We start from the raw sequence: 12066 nt of genomic DNA on the forward strand, positions 1-12066 counted from the left end.
GAAAACAAACATTTCATCAAATGCAGTGTCTCATTAGTAAACTGGTTGAGTGAAGGACACCTAACACAAAGTAGCCTAAGCTCTCATGCTAAAATATATTCAAATATAATTCTCTGTCATTCTTGCTGTTACATTCTCAGACTGAAGCTCATAGGCTTCAGTTAGGTCCTCCATTCTGGAGGGAAAATACTGACTGCTGATTGGCTACACTGTCTGGCAGCTCCCTAAAAAAGGGCTGTCTGTCTGTCCATTTTTGCTGTTAAGTACGTGTTTGTAATATACATAGATATAACATTATTTATATACATAAGATGGGTACTGATAAGAGGGAACAATTGGACAGGGATGGTAGGCACTCTGGTGCGCTTATGCGCGTCCCTTATTGACCTTTTAGGAATCAGGTGAGGTCAACAGTGGACAGTCTAAGGGTAAAATTTTGGGGGTTTGGTGACGAAACCACACAGTCAGCTAGTGAGTTCCAGGCATTAACCACTCTGTTGCTAAAGTAGTATTTTCTACAGTCAAGTTTGTATCTGTTGTGTGCTCATGTATTGTTATGGTTGAAACTCAAGTAGTCATTGACAGGTGGGACGTTGTAGCAGATAATTTTATGAGCTATGCTTAAGTTGTGCCGAAGGCGACGTAATTCTAAGCTTTCTAAGCCCAAGATTTCAAGTCTGGTTGCATATGGTATTTTGTTGTGAGTAGAGCAATGGATGGCTCTTCTAGTAAAGTATCTCTGGGCACTTTCTAATTTATTTATGTCTGATATGCGATGTGGGTTCTTGACAGATGAGCTGTATTCAAGGATCGGTCTGGCAAATGTTTTGTGTGCTCTGATTAGTAGTGTGATATTTCTGGAGAAGAAGCTACGTAAGATTAGGGTAACAACCCTTGAAGCCTTTTTGGTGATGTTGTTGCAGTGGGCTTTGGCACTTAGGTCATTTGATATGAGTATTCCAAGATCTTTGACAGAGTGAGGGTCATCTGCAAGGTCTTGTTTATTTAGTTTGTATTTGGTGTTCTGATTCTTTTTGCCAATGTGCAGGACAGAGCATTTGATGGTTGAGATTTGGAGTAGCCAGATGTTTGATTATTCTGACACAGAGTCAAGGGTGCACTCAGCACGGTAATCTATGTATAAGTTTGTTTCACCTAGATCTAGTCATCTTTTGAGACGGGAGGAGATGCATTGTAGTAGAGATACTGTAGGTCCAGTCTAGATCTAAGTTTTCTGTGATTGGGATTGTTTCTGGCAATGGAGTTTATAGTGTGGATAAATGTTGGATTTGCATTTTTCTGTGCTTGGTTTTTTTTATCCAAATATGTAAAATGTTCTAGGTACACCAGTAATCGTGATTCTAGACATGCCAGTAGTCTTGCCTCTAATTTTGTTTCAATGGTTTCTATGGTTGTTGGGTCTTTGTGGTTGCTTCTAAGGTATGGATCCTGTTATACATAGCAATGAAGTTGTCTAATTTTGGTGAGCAGAATGGGCATATATAGAAAAATGAAGGAGTTTCTTGGAAAACATTGGCTACCTGCTTGGTTATTTTTAGGCAGGAGTGGTGGGCAGATTTGGTGCAAATATTTCATTCATTCAGCTCTAGGATGTGCTATTTGAGTGTTCCCTTTATTTTTTTGAGCGTTATATTTACAACCCAGCAAAGCACACATCCAAAGCACACTGAAGATGTCTTGAACTTGGAGGGACAGCTTGGCAACCGATGGTGGAGACCAATCACCCAAAGTCATCAAACCCAGATTCGACCCATTGCATTGCCTGCCTGTGTGTGCGCGCTAGCAATGTATCCCAATCTGCTCCATTGTTTCAGCTACCCTGCTGCTCCATAACAAAACAAAGCTACCAACTTTGTTTGTTTAGCTAGAATCCCTAATATAATAGCACCCAGCTACTCCGCAGCTTGCTCAGGTGTGAAACATAGACTGCCCTAAAAGAAAAGGATTCTTTCTTTGCTTCAAAGAGGAAGCTAAACAAACCTCTGCGCACAGGGTTTAAAACCAGCCTCCTTTGCAAGGATTTTTCAGAGAACCGAAGGACAGCCTGCTCAATCTTCCCTGAGATATAGCTGCCTTCCTGTGCCGTCCTGCACAAAGAAGTAGCCTCCTTTGAAAGGGCAAAAAGATCTCCCCCCTGCATCAATTTACAAAAGACTTTGCTTAAGTATAAAGCTTAAGTATTCCTGCTTGGAAGGTGAGTAAAAAAATTGTTGTGCCAGTAAAAGTAAAATATATTTAATCTTTGGGAAAGCACTCTATATTTCTGCTGGCACAGTGAAAAGACAGATTCGCACTAAAACTATATTTGAGAAGGTGCCATAAAAAGTCTTTTTGCATTTGAATAACAAACAACCCAGCAAGGATTGGAGCTACCTAGCAAAAGAAGAAAAAAGGTGAGAATCATCAATTTTGCATTTACAAGACAGTTAAAAACAAAGGATTTGTACTTGTTCTCTCACATTTGTACCACTTTAACCCCAAAACTGTCATAACACAAGGGACAGCTAAGCCTACTCGGAGACTAGGGGTGAAAGTGAAGTCTGTCCAAGATACAGAAATATTCAACTCTCCAGGATACAGAGATATCCAACGTGCAGTAAATCAGCATGTTATTGCTTATCCTTGCTGATCTCAAGCACTAACAAGGAAACATCTTACCTTAAATTCAGACACCACAGTATAATTTACTGATAACTGATTGATAATAGATTAATATTCAATGAAACTGAATAATTGTCTGATAATTGATGAATACAAAACTATTAATGATTGATATTTGATGAAAATGATTAATAATTGATTGATTGATTAGCTAGTCCATTAACTAGTTTCTTGTTTACTAATTATTAATTTGAATTAATTGATAAATTATCAATTATTAATTATTTAGCAAACCAGAGCCACATGCAGACCATTTTAAACCATCTTAAAACTGTCTGATTGTATTCATTGTTACATACTACTTATTGGACTGAACCTACTGTATTGGGTATCAAATACAAACTAACCAGCGACCATGCCAGGCAAAAACTCCAAAAACCCACAAACAAAAGACCCGGAAAACAGCAGCAACCCAAATGACCCCAGCACATGCTATAAAGGCAATGTTGCTATCAACGAACATGACGCTTCCAAGGAATGGAAGTCCTTGTCAATCAGTGTTGCTTCCTATGTGGATTTCACAGAAGTTTGACTTACTTGAAGTTATATTCTGTTTTTTAAGTGTTTCCTTTATTTTTTGGAGCAGTGTAGCTGCTAAATAAAGAGCTGTTCTTTTGGAGCCACTTCTGTCTGCCTCTTCCACCCTATTCACTTGCTTTCTTTTTTCCCTCCTTAATTTAATTGATTTATTGTAACGTCCTTGTTTTAAATGTTGTGAGACACTCAGAGATGTTGAGACGTAGGTTGCATACAAGTTTGATAGATAAATAAAGAGGGTAATGTGTTTTTTTTGGAAAAAACATGGCAGCTTTAAGATGTGTGAACTTCAGTTCCCAGAATTCCTCATGCTCCTATGACCTAATGAACTTTGGCTTGTTGGGGTCATCTGATTGCATGAATCAAATCATGGGTAACATTGAGCCAGGGCAGAAAGCTAGAAATTGCCACGGATGATCCTTGTGAAGAAAGGTAACAGACTGTCATCAAGAGTTGAATATGGTGGACCTTCCTCCTCTCATTGTCCTGGATCTCTGGTGTTTTTTTAAACTATGATTGTGCAAAATAAAAAGGAATGAAGACGGAGAGTAACAAAGAGATAAGGAGGCCTGAGTTGCAAAATTAAATTTGGGGAAAATTGAGAGGACACTAGTTCTCCATGACTGATTGCTTGAAGAGCTAGTTTTCAATATGTGGGGAATTTTGCTATTCAAGAAGAGTTCATATTCTCCACTTATGCTTGGTGATTCTGGAAGAGGAATGGATCTGCCATATTCATATTAATATAAATTATTTGAGAGGTGATATATATTCTCTGTAGGGGACAAAGAAAGAGTCATTTTCTCTATAGAGGGAAATTAAAGGACATTAAAAGGACAAGTGGAAAGAATTATTGTTTTAAACCACTGCCTGCCTCAGATATTATATTAAAGTTTTAGATTATTATTAACACCATCATTTGATTTATAAGGCCATATAATTTCTGGTGCCTCACACCCTATCAGTGGGGCTCTCGGGAGGTGGTTTTAAAAAATTAGTGGCCATGATGAGGCAATTAAAAGTTCCTTGGCTTTACAAGTATCACAGTGTTGTGATTATCATCTTTACCTTTTTAACCATACCGCAGGACATTCCCTTATGCCAGAAGTCTCAAAACCTGGTAACTTTAAGACTTGTGGACTTCAACTCCCAGAATTCTCCAGCCAGCTATGCTAGCTGGAGAAGTCTGGGAGTTGAAGTCCATAAATTTTAAAGTTGCCAAGTTTGAGGACCCCTGCCTTACTCTACAATCTCATGCTCTGCTTACAGAAAGTATACACCAAAGTTGGGTTTCAGAAGGTTCTGACCAGTTCTGGTGAACTGGTAGTGGAAATTTTGAGCGGTTTGGAGAACTGGTAAATACCACTTTTGACCATCTATTCTCTGTCTCCTGAGTCCCAGTTGATTGGAAGTAAATGGGGATTTTGCAATAACCTTCCCCTGCCACTACCTCCAAACCACACCCACAGGACCAGTAGTAAAAATTCGGAAATCCCACCACTGAAATACACCATCTCCTAGATGGGCAAGATAATTTCAAATATGCATAAATGAGAAGGCTATGGCTAAATGTTTTAATCCACTCCAGATTAGTTGGTTTTTTACAATTATCAACAGAACAGGAAGACTTGTGAGTTCAGAGAATTTTAGTTGTTCCGCATACTAGATATTAAATCTTCCTCAGTTATTGTCTTCAGTCATGGTTCACTGTTTCCAGGAAGATGTGGTATTACTAATCTGACATCCAAAACTGTAGAAAAGTCACTACCTAAATAATTGTATAGATTATTTTGAATTTTGAAGTGCTATATAAATGTTGACCAACATCATTGACTATTGCAATGATGGGCAACCTTTTGAGCTTGTTGTGTCAAAATTCGCCAAAAAACTGAGCATAACTCGGGTGGTGTGTCACCTTGAGAAAAAAACTGGGCGGCATAGAAGTATATATATATATATATATATATATATATGTATGTATGTATGTATGTATGTATGTATGTATGTAGGTAGGTAGGTAGATATATAGGTAGGTAGGTAGGTAGGTAGACAGATAAACAAACAAAAAATAAATATAAATATAAATAAATAATAAATCCCTTCTTTTTTATTAAAAGAAATTAATAATAAAACAAAACCAAACTCTATTACTGTTAAAACTAAAACAACCAGCAAATTCAAAAACATAACTATTAATAAAAACAGGTGAGGGTTGGGGGTTTTCTTTCTCTGTTATTATTTAAGTGCTTTTACCATATGCTTTAAATCAGTGATTTTCAACCTTTTTTGAGCCGCGGTACATTTTTTACATTTACAAAATCCTGGGGCACACCACCAACCAAAATGACACAAATCTAATAAATAAATAAATAAATACATACATACATACATACATACATACATACATACATACATACATACATAAATAACCCCCTCATATATACAATCCCATGTAACATCCCCTTATAAATACAGTCAATCATCAATCATCCCTCCTGAAATTTATACCACTGTCTCATTTCTGGGTACTTCTCCTGTCCTTCCCCCTTTTCTCTCATGTTTCTCATTTCTCTCTCTTCCTCCCTTTTCCCCTCATTCCTTCTCCCTCTCACTTCTCCTCTTTTTCCATCCCTGTCTCTCTCCCCCCCCCTTATGTGTGTGTGTGTATATACTCGAACCATTTCCAAAACCAGTTGAGGGCTGGGTTTTTTTAATCTTTTATTCTTTTCAAAAACAGGTGTGGGCTGGGGGGGGGTTTCTTATTATTTGGATGCTTTTTACCATATGCTTCAAGAATCACCTCTCTCTTTTGTTTCTCTCTCCTCTCATTCTCTGCCTCAATCATTTTCTCATTTCTCCTTTTTTCTCCCCTTTTTGTTCTCATTTCTCTCGCTCTCCTTTCCTCTCCCTATCTGTCTTGCTTTCTCTCTCTTGCTATCTTTTTTTCTCTCTTGCTTTCCTTCTCTCTCGTTCTCTCTTATTTTCTTTCTCTCTCTTGTTCTTTCTCTCTAATGCTTTCTCTCTCTTGTTCTTTCTCTCTCTCTTATTTTCTCTCACTCTCTCTCTCATGCTTTCTCTTGTTCTTTAAAATTTTTTTAAAAAGTGTGGGCGCACGCTACTACGCATGCGTGAGTTCTGACATCTATAATTCGCTACCCCTCCTCTCTCTCTTTCTCTCTCCTCCTTCCTCTCTCATCTCTCTTTCCTTTCTCTCATTCCCTCTTTCTATCTATCCTTTCTATCTCTCACTCTTTCCTTCTCTCCCTCCCTTTCTCTCTTTCCTTTCTCTCATTCCCTCTTTCTATCCTTTCTATCTCTCACTCTTTCCTTCTCTCCCTCCCTTTCTCTCTCTTTCCTTTCTCTCATTCCCTCTTTCTCTCTATCCTTTCTATCTCTCACTCTTTCCTTCTCTCCCTCCCTTTCTCTCTTTCCTTTCTCTCATTCCCTTTCTCTCTATCCTTTCTATCTTTCACTCTTTCCTTCTCTCCCTCCCTTTCTCTCTTTCCTTTCTCTCATTCCCTCTGTCTCCTGGGGCTGACTGCGCCTGCCCTGCACCCCCAACCGCGGAGGGAAAGCATTTGCCTTTCAGCACCGCCAGCCCCCCTCCACCAGCAGCAAAAGCCTGAACGACGGAGCCGAAAGGCAAACGGTGCATCCCTCCAGAAGCAGCAAAAGCCACCCTAAGCGGCGGGGCGCGCCGTTTGCCTTTCGGCTCCGTCGTTCAGGCTTTTGCTGCTGGTGGAGGGGGGGTTGGCGGTGCCGAAAGGCAAACGGCGCACCCCGCCGCTTAGGGCAGCTTTTGCTGCTTCTGGAGGGGTGGGCGCCGATGCAGCAAAAGCCTTAGCGGCGGGGTGCACCGTATGCCTTTCGGCACCGCCAACCTCCCCTCCACCAGCAGCAAAAACCTGAACGACGGAGCCGAAAGGCAAACGGTGCATCCCTCCAGAAGCAGCAAAAGTCTAAGTGGCGGGGCGCGCCGTTTGCCTTTGGTGCCTTCCCCTCCACCAGCAGCACAAGCCTGAACGACGGAGCCGAAAGGCAAACGGTGCATCCCTCCAGAAGCAGCAAAAGCCTAAGCGGCGGGGCGCGCCGTTTGCCTTTGGTGCCTTCCCCTCCACCAGCAGCAAAAGCCTGAACGATGGAGCCGAAAGGCAAACGGCGTGCCCCGCCGCTTAGGGCGGCTTTTGCTGCTTCTGGAGGGGTGGGCGCCGATGCAGCAAAAGCCTAAGCGGCGGGGTGCACCGTTTGCCTTTCGGCACCGCCAACCCCCCCTCCACCAGCAGCAAAAGCCTGAACGACGGAGCCGAAAGGCAAACGGCGCGCCCCGCCGCTTAGGCTTTTGCTGCTTCTGGGGGGGGGGTGCACCGTTTGCCTTTCGGCGCCGTTGTTCAGGCTTTTGCTGCTCGTGGAGGGGGGGTTGGCGGTGCCGATGCCAAATGCTTTCCTTCCGCGGTGGGGGGTGCAAATGGCGCGACGTCTACGCAGGGTTTTTTTTCAGACTCTCTTTTTTGCGAGCCCGGCATGATTTTTTTAAATTACAAATTAATAATAACCCCTCATCCTTCCCCTCTTCCCCTCCCTCTTGTTCTCCTTCTCTCCCTTTATATTTAACCCTTCCTTCCTCTCTTCCTCTCTCCCTCTCTCCCTCTCTTTCACTTTTCTCTTTGGTGAACCCCCCAAACTGTTCAGATTCAAGAAAAAGCTTATCAAGGGGGCTGGGGGAGTTGTGAAAATCTAGTTATGAGCCGCCAAAGGAGGAAGCAAATGGCGCGACGTCCACGCAGGGGTTTTTTTCCACTCTCTTTTTTGCGAGCCCGGCATGATTTTTTTAAATTACAAATTAATAACCCGGTAAGGGTTTACCTGTTAACAGCTATAAGAGAAATGGCAATTAAGTTATTCAGCCCTCCCCGATGCGATCGACCCAAGGTGAGGAGACACCATGCGCTGCTCGTGGAGGGAAAGAAGCGAAGGAGGGGAGGGGAGGTTGGAGTAGATTTCCTGGCGGAGCGATATGGGATGAGCAGTTTAATGTAAGCAAAGTAGGACCCCGGGTAAATAGCCCTGGGAGTGAAATTAAAATTGCAACCGGCGCAATTTTTTAAAAAATTGGTGCAAAACAAAATTAAGGGGAGAGGAAAAATAATAATAATAATAATTGCAGTTGCTGTACTTGCAGTCGGTGGGAAATTGGAAAGCGGGGAGATTTGCATCTTCACCACTCTAAGCTCCCTGTTTCTCCGGCGGCCGCGTGTCACCTAAAATGGCTCCGCGTGTCAGTGCTGACACGCGTGTCATAGGTTCGCCATCACTGGACTATTGCAAGAGAAAAACATGGCTATTCACAACCAGGTGTAACAGTATTGCAAAATCTCATTAGATATTAAAATTCCATTTAACTCTCATGGCTAATAATCAGTTGTGGATTTCTGTTCCTGTTCCTAAATTGACATTGTGATTCATTATATGAGGTAATCATGAAGAAGAGCAGGTGAATCCAAGATATCAAGGGAGAAAGGAAACATGCAGAAATCCTGCTGAAGTATTTCAAAAGTATTTTAGATTGTGGGGGTGACTCCAAGATATATTTTTGAAGCATTCACACTGATTTAGAATAGAATAGAATAGAATTCTTTATTGGCCAAGTGTGAGTGGACACAAAAGGAATTTGTCTTTAGTGCAGATGCTCTCAGTGTACATAAAAGAAAAGATACATTTGTCAAGAATCATGAGGTACAACACTTAATGATTATCATAGGGGTCAAATAAGCAATCAGAAAACAATCAATATTAATATAAATCATAAGGATACAGCAGCAAATTACAGTCATACAGTCATAAGTGGGAGGAGATGGGAGATAGGAATTATGAGAAAACTAGTAGTAATAGTAATGCAACCTTAGTGAATAGTTTGAGTGAGGAAATTATTTGTTTAGCAGAGTGATGGCATGTGAGAAAAAAAACTATTCTTGTGTCTAGTTATCTTGGTGTGCAGCGCTCTATAGCGACATTTTGAGGATAGAAATTGAAACAGTTTATGTCCAGGATGCGAGGGGTCCATAAATATTTTCACAGCCCTCTTTTTGACTCGTGCAGTATACAGGTCCTCAATGGAACGCAAGATGGCAGTACAGTGAGCCCTCGATTTTCGCGGGGGTTACGTTCCAAGATCTCCCGCGAAAATCGATATTCCGCGCCCTTTTTTTTCCATGGCTGCGCATGCGCAGATGGTGGAGGTGGGGAGCGACAAAAGTTCGGAGGCTGGCAATGGTTGTTTTCAATGCCGGCCACCCCCCCAGCGCCTCCGGCCTCTTCGCCGCTCGCCCGCTCGCTCGCCCGCCCGCCCGCCGCTTCCTCCGGCAGGTAAAATCGCTGCTACCGACACTGGCGGTGATCGCCTGCAGGGTCCGGTCTCACCTGCCTCTTCTAAGACACAAGCTTTTACGACTCCAGCCCCCGACGGCTCCATTACGTTTGGCCACAAACTCGCCTGGAGTCGGGCTGGCAGAGACACGCAGGAATGGCGGTTACTATTTACAACTGAGCCGCGCTGCCTGGAGTGAGTCGGGAGTGAGTCGGGTGAGTCGGAGAAGGGAAGAGTGGAGGACCATGACGGCCAGGGAGAGGGAGACAATTGATTTTAGTCTCCATTTTAAAAATCTTTTATTTAAAGCTTTGCTGGCCCTTTAAAGGACCTTTCGGAAGTGGAAGGGAAGCCTAAGAACGGGCGGAAGAGAAGGGGTGAAAACAGCTGTTTTACCTACTGCGCACGCGTTGCGCTTCCAAGCCAGTTGGCAGACCACTGATATGGATATGGACCTGCCCGCCGCTCGCCCGGGGAGAGGGGGAGAGATAGAGAAAGAGAGAGAAGGAAAGAAAGAGATGAGAAAGGAAGGAAGAGAGTGAGAGAGAGGAAGAAAAAGAGAGAGAGAAGAGTGGAAGGAAGAGAGAGAGAAATGATAGATAAATACCGTGGAGTATTTTTTAATCAATATTTTTTTTAAAACTGTGGTATAGCGTTTCGCGAAGTTTGAAGCCGCGAAAATCGAGGGATCACTGTAATAGTTTTTTCTGCAGTTCTGATTATCCTCTGAAGCCTGTGTCTGTTTAGCTGGATTGCAGCACCAAAGCAGACAGTTATAGAACTGCAGATGACAGACTCAATGATTCCTCTGTAGAACTGTATCAGCAGCTTCTTGGGCAGTTTGAGCTTCCTGAGTTGGCGCAGAAAGAACATTCTTTGTTGTGCTTTTTTGATGACGTTTTTGATGTTAGGTGACCATTTTAGGTCTTGAGATATGAATCTAGAAATTTGCAGGTCTCTACTGTTGATACTGTGTTGTTTAGTATTGTAAGAAGTGGTAGGATGGGTTCAGAAAAATCTGAACATTTGTTTGGCCGTGAATAAGTTTACATATAAAAAAGGATGCATGATTAACTTTAAATTGGAATCAAACAGTAGCCATTAAATGAGGGGGAGGATTTTGGCACCCAGGTGAAACTGTAGAAGAAATAAATGGGAAAATAATTCATTAATTCCCCATTTCTTCTGCAGTCCTTGCATTTTTGTTCTAAAATTTACCTTAATTAAAATAAACTGTGTTAGTTGTCTTCTTACAGTCTTCTGCCCATGAGAACCAGAATTTGCTAAGTGAAATTTCTTGATCCATCCTATTATTTAGATCATTGTTTTTCATTAACATGTTATTTGTCTGGTATAAAAAAAATACCAGAGCTTCTTTGTCCTGCTAAAACTCAAATCATTTTCTCTCCCTGGATGTGAGGGGGCAGGATGCCAATTAATTTTATTTGACTGTCACTTCAACAAAAAACTAAATACTTCTTTCTCTTTTATACCTCACATGGTAGTATCAACTGATGGTAGTATAGAAACATAGAAACATAGAAGACTGACGGCAGAAAAAGACCTCATGATCCATCTAGTCTGCCCTTATACTATTTTCTGTATTTTATCTTAGTATGGATATATGTTTACCCCAGGCATGTTTAAATTCAGTTACTGTGGATTTATCTGCCACGTCTGCTGGAAGTTTGTTCCAGCAGACGTGGTAGATAAATCCACAGTAACTGAATTTTACTGAATTTTACACAGTAACACAGTATATTGGATAGCTGTGGATGTCAAGCTTGGACAATCTTATTCAAGATTAAGAAAAGCAGAAATCATATAGATTTAGAGAAGAATGATCAGATTATCTGTAAATGCCACTGGATGTCACTGTTGCTCATCTCTAATGAAAGCTTATGGTGTAGAAAGGCAGAAACCTTTAGCATTCGATATTTAATATCTAGGACATATTTATGTCCAAATTTAATATTTAGGACATATTTTCATACTTTTGCCTTAAATTGACAGGAAAATGTCTAATTTGGTTCCACTTTTATAAACAAAACTGGAAGTCATGTGCATGAGATTCAACATTCTGAACAAATGTAATTATCAAGTATTTGTGTAATTGTATATAAACATGCTTTCATGATCAGAAAAGGACTTCCTCAAAGACACAGTGGACAAATAAGTTTGAGATAGGTTATAGTTGAGATAAGTTTGCATAGGTTATGTTCGCTTGTAATATAATTTAAGCTATGAATGGAAACTACTGCTGAGCTATTTACATTTTGATACTTACATAACTTGTGTAAATAATGAGTGTTCACGTGTTTTATGTCCAAGTCACCTATGAAAAGAGCATAGGACAGCAATATGCGAATGTGCCTTAATGGAAACGTTAAAGAATAATTTCTGATTGAGACTTGGACATATTTGCCCGCTTTGGTAGCATTTGATTAAGGGTGACTAGACCAACACATATAGCATATAATTTC

The 12066-nt window shown here is 41.2% G+C and overlaps 1 protein-coding gene across 7 annotated transcripts in view; it reads left to right on the top strand.

Annotated features, from left to right (window-relative positions):
• Positions 1-2138: 2138 nt before the first annotated feature.
• SLC26A7 (solute carrier family 26 member 7) overlaps positions 2139-12066 on the top strand; it is an 86002-nt gene continuing 76074 nt past the window's right edge. Inside the window, exon 1 of one of the 7 annotated variants that reach the window (XM_070749219.1) lies at positions 2139-2215. The gene's annotated coding sequence lies outside the window, so the exon portion shown is untranslated. Of the gene's footprint in view, positions 2216-2330; positions 2415-3545; positions 3652-4500; positions 4575-12066 lie in introns of those variants that run through there. The other 6 variants (XM_070749220.1, XM_070749215.1, XM_070749222.1 and 3 more) reach the window with 6 other exon arrangements.

The sequence above is a fragment of the Erythrolamprus reginae genome, chromosome 3 (genome assembly GCF_031021105.1).
Source record: "Erythrolamprus reginae isolate rEryReg1 chromosome 3, rEryReg1.hap1, whole genome shotgun sequence".
NCBI lineage: Eukaryota > Metazoa > Chordata > Lepidosauria > Squamata > Dipsadidae > Erythrolamprus > Erythrolamprus reginae.